General features: G+C 42.5%; 1 non-coding gene across 1 annotated transcript; it reads left to right on the top strand.

The window, feature by feature from the left end:
- The first annotated feature begins 9,570 nt into the window (after window positions 1-9,570).
- On the top strand, window positions 9,571-9,655 carry TRNAQ-UUG. The gene has a single exon. It is a non-coding gene; the product is annotated as a tRNA-Gln (tRNA).
- The last annotated feature ends 728 nt before the right edge of the window (window positions 9,656-10,383 follow it).

The raw sequence follows: 10,383 nt of genomic DNA, 5'->3' as shown, positions 1-10,383 counted from the left end.
AAGCTAGGGATGGGGGATGGGAGAGCTACCGGATGGATGAAGAGGTAATTTTAGCTTTCTTTTGAATGATTCCAATTGTGGAGCCCTCAACTTCTGCAGACATTTAAAAATGGTCAGAGGACTGACTGAATGCAAGACTGTGCCAGAAGCAAATTGCTGGTTAACAGGACCCAGAGGCCAGGTGTCATTGTGCACTAACCATGGCCTCTGGGGTTGGGTAATTATAAGGCAGGGAAGGTGCCCCCTGAGGCTACACTGGTGGTAAAGAAATGATCTTTTTTTTTTTCCCTTTCTGTTCCAGGGATAGCATGGGAACTGTGCCTGCTCTAAGCTCTGGAATCACTTTTCAATTTTTTATTTATTTTCACATAAGTAAATTAAAAAAAATTTTAACGTTTATTTATTTTTGAGAGAAAGGGAGAGAGGGAGAGAGAGAGGGAGAGAGAGAGAGAGAGCGCATGAGCAGAGGAGGGTCAGAGAGAGAGGGAGACACAGAATCTGAAGCAGGTTCCAGGCTCTGAGCTGGCAGCACAGAGCCCGACACAAGGCTCGAACCCACGAACCAGGAAATTATGCATGACCTGAGCCGAAGTCACTTAACCGACTGAGCCACCCAGGCACTCCTTTTTTCACATAAGTAAATTTTAAATTAAAAATGTAATACAACCGCAGAGTAACGTATGACAACAGATCACAAGGGTCTCTAATGAAAAGTAACTCTTCCTTCTATCTTAGAACCCTAGACTCTCCTCAGAGGCAACCACTCGTGTATACACAAGCACATATGTTTGTGTATCCCCTTTTGACACACAAAAAGGCTTACTGTTTTTCCTCTTGTTATGCCTACTAAGTTGTCACATCTAAGCTGTACAGTTGACCCTTGAACAACACAGGGGTTAGGGGCACCGACCCCCACGCAGTCAAAAATTCACGTATAACTTTTGACTCCCCCAAAACTTAACTACTGACAGCCTACTGATGACCAGGAGACTTACCAATAACATAAACCATAGATTAACACATAGTGTATGTTGTGTGTATTATAAGCTGCCGTCTTACAGTAAAGTGAGCAAGAGAAAAGAAGATGTTACAAAATGGTAAGGAAGAGGCAATGCATTTACAGTACCGGCTTGCATGCATTGAAAACAATCCACGTTTGGGGCGCCTGGGTGGCACAGTCAGTTAAGCGTCCGACTTCAGCCAGGTCACGATCTCGCGGTCCGTGAGTTCGAGCCCCGCGTCAGGCTCTGGGCTGATGGCTCAGAGCCTGGAGCCTGTTTCCGATTCTGTGTCTCCCTCTCTCTCTGCCCCTCCCCCGTTCATGCTCTGTCTCTCTCTGTCCCAAAAATAAATAAACGTTGAAAAAAAAATTAAAAAAAAAAAGAAAACAATCCACGTTTAAGGGCATCCGCATAGCTCAAACCTGTGCTGTTCACAAGTCAACTGTGGGGAGCTGCCTCAAGTTTTTCACAGCTGCGTAGTATTCCATTGTAAGAATGAGATGTGATTTATTTAACAAGTTTGTCACCCTTGGGTTTGGGGGTCACTTCCTTCCTTTTACAGCCCTTTCACCATGAGAACACTTAAGCTGGGTGGACTTCAGGTATAAGCCCATGTATTGCGCATGTTTTCTATCTCTGTAATTTCAGATAACCTGATGTTTGGTGACCAAAGAATTCTAAGGCTTACCTTACTCCCTGGGCAGGCATTACCCACAGCTGTAAAAATCATTTTGAGAAATGAGGGGTAATATCAGCAAGATAGCGGAATAGGAGATCCCCACCTCCCCACATATTCCCACATGGCAACAAAAATTTGGCAGCCACCCAGGGACAAAAGTGCCTTTGTGGCAGCTTTGGGATCTAGGTAGGAGGTTGCAAAACCCTGGTGGAGCTCCAAGACTGAGGAGGGCCATTTTGAGAAAGCAGGCCCACACCCTGGTGGCAGGTTCGTAGACGGTGGTCCTTACAACAGACCCAGAAACAGCCCCATTCCCCTGTGGACTTAGCTGCAGTCCCATTTGGCCTTGGTGTTGTCACCAGCACTACCCGCCTAGGGATCTAGGTGGAACCACATATATTTGATTAGGGGTTAATATCCAAAATATATACAGAATTCATATAACTCAATAGCATAAAAAGCGAACACTACAATTTAAAAATGGTCAAAGGATCTGAATAGACATTTTTTCAAAGAAGACATACAAATGGCCCCCAGGTACATGAAAAAGTGCTCACCCTCAGTAATCATCAGAGAGATGCAAATCAAAACCGTAATGAGATATCACCTCACGCCTGCTAGGATGGCTATTATCAAAAAGTCAAGAAATAACAAGTGTTGGAGAAGTTCTAGAGAAAAAGAAAACACTTGAGCACTGTTGGCAGGAATATAAATTGGTGCAGCCACTGTGGGAAACAGCAGGAGATTTCTCAAAAAATTAAAAATAAAACTACCAACCTCGCTTCTGGGTATATAGCCAAAGGAAGCAAAATCAGTATCTCAAAGAGATATCTGCACCCTCCATGTTTATTGAAGCATTATTCACAACAATCTAAACATCTGTTGGTGGTTGAATGGAAAAAGAAGAGTGGCATATATATACACAGACAGACAGACACACACACACACACACACACACACACACACACACACACTGGAATATTATCCAGCCATAAAAAAGGAAATCCTGGGGCCCCTGGCTGGTTCAGTCAGTAGAGCATGTGACTCTTGATCTTGGGGTTGTGGGTTCGAGCCTTACACTGGGTGTAGAGATTACTTAAAAAAAAATAAAAATCTTAAAAAAAAAAAAAGGAAATCCTGACATTTGTAACAACATGGGATGAACCTGGAGGACACTGTACCAAGTGAAAAAAGCCAGACACAGAAAGACAAATACTGTGTGCTGTCACTTGTATGTGGAATCTAACAGTCACACTCACAGAAGCAAAGAGTAGAAGGATGGTTTCCAGGGGCTGGAGGTAGGGAAAATGGGAGATGTTGGTCAAAGTGTACAAATGTTCAGTTATGAGATGAATAAGTTCTGTGGAACTTACGTGTAGCATCATGATTATAGTTAATAATGCCATAGTCAATACTGGAAATTTGATACAAGAGTAGATCTTAGGTGTTCTTATCACACAAAAAGCGGTAACCATGTGAGGTGCTGGACATGTTAATTGGCTTGAATGTGATAATCATTTCACAAGGTATACATATTTGAAGTCATCGTATTGTACATTTAAATACGCAAACCTTTTTTTAGCGAATGATACCTTAATAAAGCTGGAAAAATTTTGAGACTTCAGAGCCCTTTTTGAGATTAAAAAAACAAAAACAAAAACAACACTGGTCACACAGCAAAATGTGTTGCAGAGGTTAGTGTAGAGAAAAGAAGTACCAGAGATTTTGTGCAATTTTTCAGATTTCTTGAAGGTCTTATTTAGAAAGAGGATATGCCTTGGCATTTTATACCATTTCTTTAAAAAGATGAGAATACCCTATAATCATTCTCTCTTCAAGATACATTCTAGGGAACATGTCCCTGGATTAATTATGTCAACTGAGTAGGAATCCATTTCATCTCATCTCATCTCATCTCATCTCACCTTATCTTAAGTAGGTTCCACACCCAGTGCAGAGCCCATCTTGGGGCTTGAACTCAAGACCCTGAGATCAAGACCTGAGCTGAGATCAAGAGTCAGACACTCAACTGACTGAGCCGCCCAGGTGCCCCTATTTAATGTTTATTCAACAAATTTTCACCCAATTCCTATTATTTGCTAGATCCTGGGGATATACATCAGTGAACAAAATCTCCCAATGTTTAGATTCTAGCAGTAGCCCTGTATTAATTTTCTAGGGCTGCTGTAATAAGATACCAGACTGAGGGACTTAAACAACAGAAACTTCTTTCTCACAGTGCTAGAGGCTGGACGTCCAAGATCAAGGTGCCAGCAGGTTTGGTTTCTCCTGAAAGCCTCTCTCCTTGGCTTGTAGATATCTGACTTCTCGCCGTGTCCCCACATGGCCTTTTCTCTGTGCCTGTGCATCCCTGGTGCCTCTTCCTTTTCTTACAAGGACGCCAGTTACATTGGATTAGGGCCCGCCCTTAGGACTTCATTTTACTCTTAATTACCTCTATAAAGGCCCTATCTTCAAATGCAGTCACATTCTGACATATTGGGGGTTAGGACGTTCACATATGAATTCTGGAGGGGAAGCATAGTTCAGCCTACAACAGACCCCAATCTAAGAAGTCTCCCATATGCTCCAAGTATCACTTCTCAAGCTTTAATGTACATATGAGTCGCCCAAGGATCTTGTTAAAACATAGATTTTGATTCAGTAGGTCTAGGGTGGAACCTGAGACTGCATTTCTAGCAAGCTCTGGGTAATTTTGACGTTGCCCATCCACAGACCACACTTTGAGTGGCAAGGCAAAGCCGTCCACAGCAATGACAAGACTTTGTTTTTGAAGCCTTTCCTAAGTGGCCTGTCAACAGTTTTAGGGAAATAAAACTAAATTCTTCCCATTGGTATATCATTCCAGGTGATATCAGATGGGGGGCTCTCTGGATGGTCATTTCCGTAGGCTGAACAGATCACATCAGTTCCTGGGGGCTGTCAATTTTCAGCAGTTAGTCAGCCCTTTCATTCCTAGTGCTTCTTGGTTGCTCTGGACTCCACCCTTTTGGGGCATGACTCCCCAGTTACCAGCACTAGGCAGGAACTTAGGAGTAAGTTTTAGGGTTCGTGACCAGCCGGTGCTCCCAAGCTTGTTGGAGCTGGAAGATGCTCTAGAGATAAGTGACAATGTCTGGCCTCCCGGTGCCTTTTGAGAGATAAACGAGCTAAGGTACAGCCATGTGAAGTATCTGAGGTCACACGCCTGGTGAGGGCAAGGCTGTACCCAGGATCTGGGACACCATTCCCTAAAGTAGTGGTTCTCAACCTTAGGGGCACATTAGAATCACCCGAGGAGCTTTTAAATGTATGCACACCCAGGCCCCACTCCAGACCAATTAAACCAGAAAGTCTCAGAGGTAGGGCCCAGGCATTGACTTTTTCCTCCCCAAAGTCTCCATGATACAAGCCTAATATACTAGGAGTTGAGAACTACTGTCCAAAAGCAGTAATAGAATCACCTGGAGGACTGGTTAAATCAAAGATCACCAGACCCCACCCCCCGGGGCTCCTGAAGCAGTCTGAGGTCCAAGAATTTGCATTCCTAACAAGCTCCCCAGTGCTGCTGATACTGCTGGTCTGTCCTTAAGGCTATGCACATGGTCAGCTCACTCATTCTCAAGGGCAAAGGCCTGTGGTTGTCCCCACTTTCAGTACCCATCCCTCTGTACACTGTTCTTGAATTCCTTTCTCTTGAAAGCCTACTTTTAATAATCATTTGTTGCAGATTTGTTGCCTGATTTTAACACTGGGGTCCGGATGCAGAGGAGAAATTGTATTTGCTCTAAGCTCCTCATTCTTCTGCGTAGTGGAAGGAGAATGACCTCGCTTATTCTGAACACAGTATATCAGTGTAAAGACTTTGACCAACCTCATACACACACACACACACACACACACACACACACACACACACATTTTCCTGAGTTCTGTATATATGACAATTTCATTTCCCTGAAATACCCACTCAATTCCAAATTAATGACTAGGTTCTAGATTATACCAACTCCCAAATACTTGAAAGGTCTCTTAGATGTTTGCCAAACCAAATACAAAAGCATGGCAACCACATCACGTTCCTCCAGTGGATGTACTTTCCAAGTCCAAGTAATGGCAAATTTGTATGTGAGGAATCTTCCCCAGCTGCAATTTGAACTGAGAATCTGTGAATCCAACTTCCAGAGCTTTAGACACCAGAGTTATGGGTGGAGATGTGGCTAAGGCAAAGGCAAAGGCAAAGGCAAAGGCAAAGGACAGGCTGACTTTTTCCATCCTTGTTATGATGGCTGGGAGAAGAAGATCATGTCCATAGCTGGGAGTTGAGGGAGATTGACAACCCTTGTGAAGAGGTGGGCCATGGTAGAGAAATGCTCCCAAGCATCACAAAAGGCCTGATACATGAAGTGTTGACTGGGTCACGTGCCAGGGGAAGATCTTTACGCCGTGTTGGTCCTGTGTCAGAGCCTCCAGCCCTTGCCTCAGCAGCATGTATAGGTGGGATATTCTGTTTATGTGGACAGCAGGCCGGAAAGGACATGGCCTAGGAGCCAGACCCTAGTTCAAACTCCCTCCCTGCCACTTACCATTTGTGAACTTGGACATGTTCCCATTCTTCTCATCCTTAAAATGGGCCTGATATTGATAGGTTCGCTGTGAGGGTTTAAATGTGTTGTGTATATAGCGCACAGCACAGTGCCTGGCACATGGTAGGCACTCAATAAGTGGTAGTTTTCATTGCGTCAAAATCAAGTGTGGATTGAAGTTGGAGATACACCAGATTGGTAAGATATCACTTGACAGTGTTTTCCCCTCATAATTCAGACAGTGTGAAGAACACACATAAATCCACTGGAGAGAAATTAAAACAGAACATCTAGAGACTTGGATTATAGTTCCAGCTCAGACTTCAGCAGATCATGTGACCTTGGCAAATCAGTAACTTTTGTTTTCTCATCTGTAAGGGGAAGTTGTAGCCGATGCCTTCCAAGGCCCCTTCTCCTCCAACATTACATATGTATCTATGAAGTCATCAAAGTGGCTCAAAAGCCCATTGTTTAGTGACCACCACTTCCTTAAAGTGGCATTTCCTAACTCACTTGATAAGAACACCTGGGATGCTTTCTTTTTCTTTTTTTTTAAGTTTACTTATTTATTTAGAGAGAGAGAGAGAGAGAGAGAGAGAGAATGAGCTGGGGAGGAGCAGAGAAGGAGACAGAGGATCCAAAGCAGGCTCTGTGCTGACAGCAAGAAGCCCGATGTGGGGCTTGAATCCACGAGCTATGAGATCATGACCTAAGCTGAAGTTGGACATGTAACCGACTGAGCCACCCAGGGGCCCCTGCGATGCTTTCAAACATGCCAATTTCTAGGGTCTTTCCCTAGCACCATACTAGCCACATGTGCCTACTTAGCACTTTAAATGTGGTTGGTCTAAATTGAGATGTGCCATAAGCATAAAATACACAGAGCAATTTAAGATTTGGTATGAAAAAAGAATATAAAACATTTCAATAATTTTTTACGGCTCACATGTTGAAATGACAATATTTTGACTATATAAGTAAAATACTCCTATTTTAAACAATAAAAATAATAAAAATATCATTAAAATTAATAAAATATATTTAAGTAAAGTAAGGTTTATTTCAAATATATTTAAATAAAAGATGTTATTAAAATTAAATACAGTATTGTTTAAGTAGTATAAAATTTATTCTTAAAATTAATTTTACCTGTTTCTCTTTATTTTTTGTTTTCTCTTTTTATTATTCAAAAATTTTTTTTTTATTTTAGAGAAAGAGAGTGAGCGTGAGAGGGAGAACGGCAAAGGGAGAGAGAGAGAATCTAAAGCAGGCTCGGAGTCTGACTCGGGGCTCAATCCCATGGCTGTGAGATCATGACCTAAGCCAAAATCAAGAGTCAGATGCTCAACGGACTGAGCCACCCAGGCACTCCTCTCTTTATTTTTTAAAACATGATGACTAGAAAATGTAAAATCATATATGTGGCTGGCATAATATATCTATTGGATAGCACTGTCCTAGAGGTAAGAATTCAGAATGTCTACTAAAGTTGACATAATCTATAATTTTAACATCTGACCCAGGTGATACTTGGGTACATCACTATTTGGGCAACACTCTTTTAGGGAATCAAAACAGACCTCACAGCTTTAGGCAAACCTCCCAGCTTTAAGAACTCATAGGCATTAGATGGATGAAGAAATTATCTTGGAATAGGATCAATCTGGGCAGGCCTCACTTTTTTCCACTTGGCTTTTAAGAACTCTGCTAGCGCCCTGGTCTTGACATGGAAATTACTATGCACAGTTCCTGAGAATGGAGGAAAGTCACACTGAAGGGGTTAGTAAAAGGAGCCCTTCTACCTTGTTCTATGGTTTTACTGCTCCTTGGTGCTGTGAGGAGCTCTCTTTGGGCCAGCGGGGCGTTGTCTTCGGGGCCATATCTGGTTAAAGCTAGGTGCCAAGGCAAGAAGCCCTTCAGAGAGATTATGAAAATGCCGTCTCGTGTCTCTCAACTTTACTAGCTCTTGTCAGCCATGGCTCCGTGCTGGCCCCTGAGCAGGTGAGTTGGAGAAACGGAAGTCATGCAATACTAGAGCCCTCCCTCCCAGGTAAAGCAAAAGGGGGTCTGCGTCCACCCAGGGCACGCTCTTCCTCACTGCTGGATGACTGGGTAACCTGATTCGGCATGTGCCATCTTGCTTTCAGCTACACTAGGCTCCCGAGTTGTCACGGAGGGGTCTGATGGGTAAGGCTACGTCTCCTCTCCCGCGGCCTTCCTCGTGCTGAGGCACAAGAGCACTCTGACGAGCCTCGACTTCACTCCGCTTACGGGGACAGTGAGTAATCGGACCCCCCCACACCAAATAAAAAGACTGTAAGCCAAATAAAGAAATATCCAAATATTGGCAATTTGACACCAACAGAGGTCCCCACCAAGACTTTTTCTAGCATGTACTGTGGACAGAAAGAAAGCAATCTCAGATGGAAGGATGGAGATATAAGAAGAGAAAATGAGCAAATTAAGTAGTAGAAAGGTGGGTAATCTAAAACGTCACTGAGCACAGAAGCAATCATGTCTTATAAGGTTCAAAAAAAGAACCATAACATCCAATAACAGTCGCATGTAAATTAAGCACTAAAGTACACTAGATTAAGAAGCCAAAGTACACTAACGTTCTTGTGTTTTTAAACAAGGCAAAGATACGAAGGTCAATATTGATGTGATTTTTGCATATCAAGATTCATACTAATGCAAGAGGAGTGGTATTAGAATAGGCTAACTGCTTTACAAAACAGGTCCAAAATCATAAAATGGCCAAAACACAATAGAAATGTACTTCTCGCTTATGTGACAATACTAGGCAGGCCAAAGGAGGTCCTTGGAGTGGTTCTTCCTCCACAGAGATCGGTTTTCTGGGCTGTCCATTCTTTTCCATTGGTTCAGATCACACTGGCCTAATTCAAATAGTTTCAAAGAGTTCTTGATAATGGTAAGATGAGTTCCTCCTCTTAGTTCTCCTTTATTTAGCAGTGTTTTGACTGTTCTTGCTTCTCTGATCACCAACAAATATTTTAACTTGTAGGGTTCCACAAACACACCTTTTCGGATTTTCATTGGAACTCCATCAGCCTGTATATCAACATCTGTACAAGAGTGAGTTTGCTTCTCCGTAAACATGGTATTGCTCCTCGATGATTTGCACTTCCCTCGCTTATTTATGACGCAGAATTTTTACTTTCTCATTAAAGATATATTTTTTGTCATGTCTATTTTCTGATGTGTTACACTTTTAGGAACTACAATTTTATTTTTATAATTTCCATTGATTGGTATTGTATATAAATACAATTGTTTTTGGGGCGCCTGGGTGGCTCAGTCGGTTGAGCGTCCGACTTTGGCTCAGGTCATGATTTCGTGGTTTGTGGGTTCGAGCCCCACGTCGGGCTCTGTGCTGACGGCTCAGAGCCTGGAGCCTGCTTCAGGTTCTGTGTCTCCCTCACTCTCTGCCCCTCTCCCATTCCTACTCTGTCTCTCTCTGTCTCTCAAACATAAATAAACATTAAAAAAATTAAAAAAAATACAATTGCTTTCTGTAGGTTGTTTTTTTTTAATACAACAAACCTGCCAAATTCTCTTATTAATTCTAGATTTTTTTGGAGTTTTCTGTGTAAACCATAACATCATTCTCCATAGTAGCTAACCAATAGATAATTCTAAAATGGAAAACTTAAGAAATAAAAATAATAACATTCTATACAAGTATATATAAAGAATTATCAGAGGAAACATGTAAAAAGATTTGAAAGGAGTTGCCTTTGAGAAGCAGGAAACACGATTGGGAGGAAAGGACATGTGACTATAGTCTTTCAGTTTAAGACCAATTATGCTATTGTGTTTTTCAAAACAATGTACTTATACAAAAATTTAAATTAACAAGCAAATGCTAAGGGTGCCTATGTGGCTCAGTTGGTTAAGCGTCCAGCTCTTGATTGGCTCAGGTGATGATCTCCCAGTTGGTGGGATCGAGCCCTGCATCGGGCTCTGTGCTGATAGCACAGAGCCTGCTCGGGATTCTCTCTCTCTCTCTCTCTCTCTCTCTCTCTCTCTCTGTCTCTCTCTCCCCCTTCCCCACTCACGTGCGCACTCTCTCTCTCAGGAATAAATAAACATTTAA

Source organism: Leopardus geoffroyi, chromosome X (assembly GCF_018350155.1).
Source record: "Leopardus geoffroyi isolate Oge1 chromosome X, O.geoffroyi_Oge1_pat1.0, whole genome shotgun sequence".
Classification (NCBI taxonomy): Eukaryota; Metazoa; Chordata; class Mammalia; order Carnivora; family Felidae; genus Leopardus; species Leopardus geoffroyi.
The sequence above is the reverse complement of the archived record's forward strand: the minus strand, read 5'-3'. Positions and strand labels throughout refer to the sequence as shown.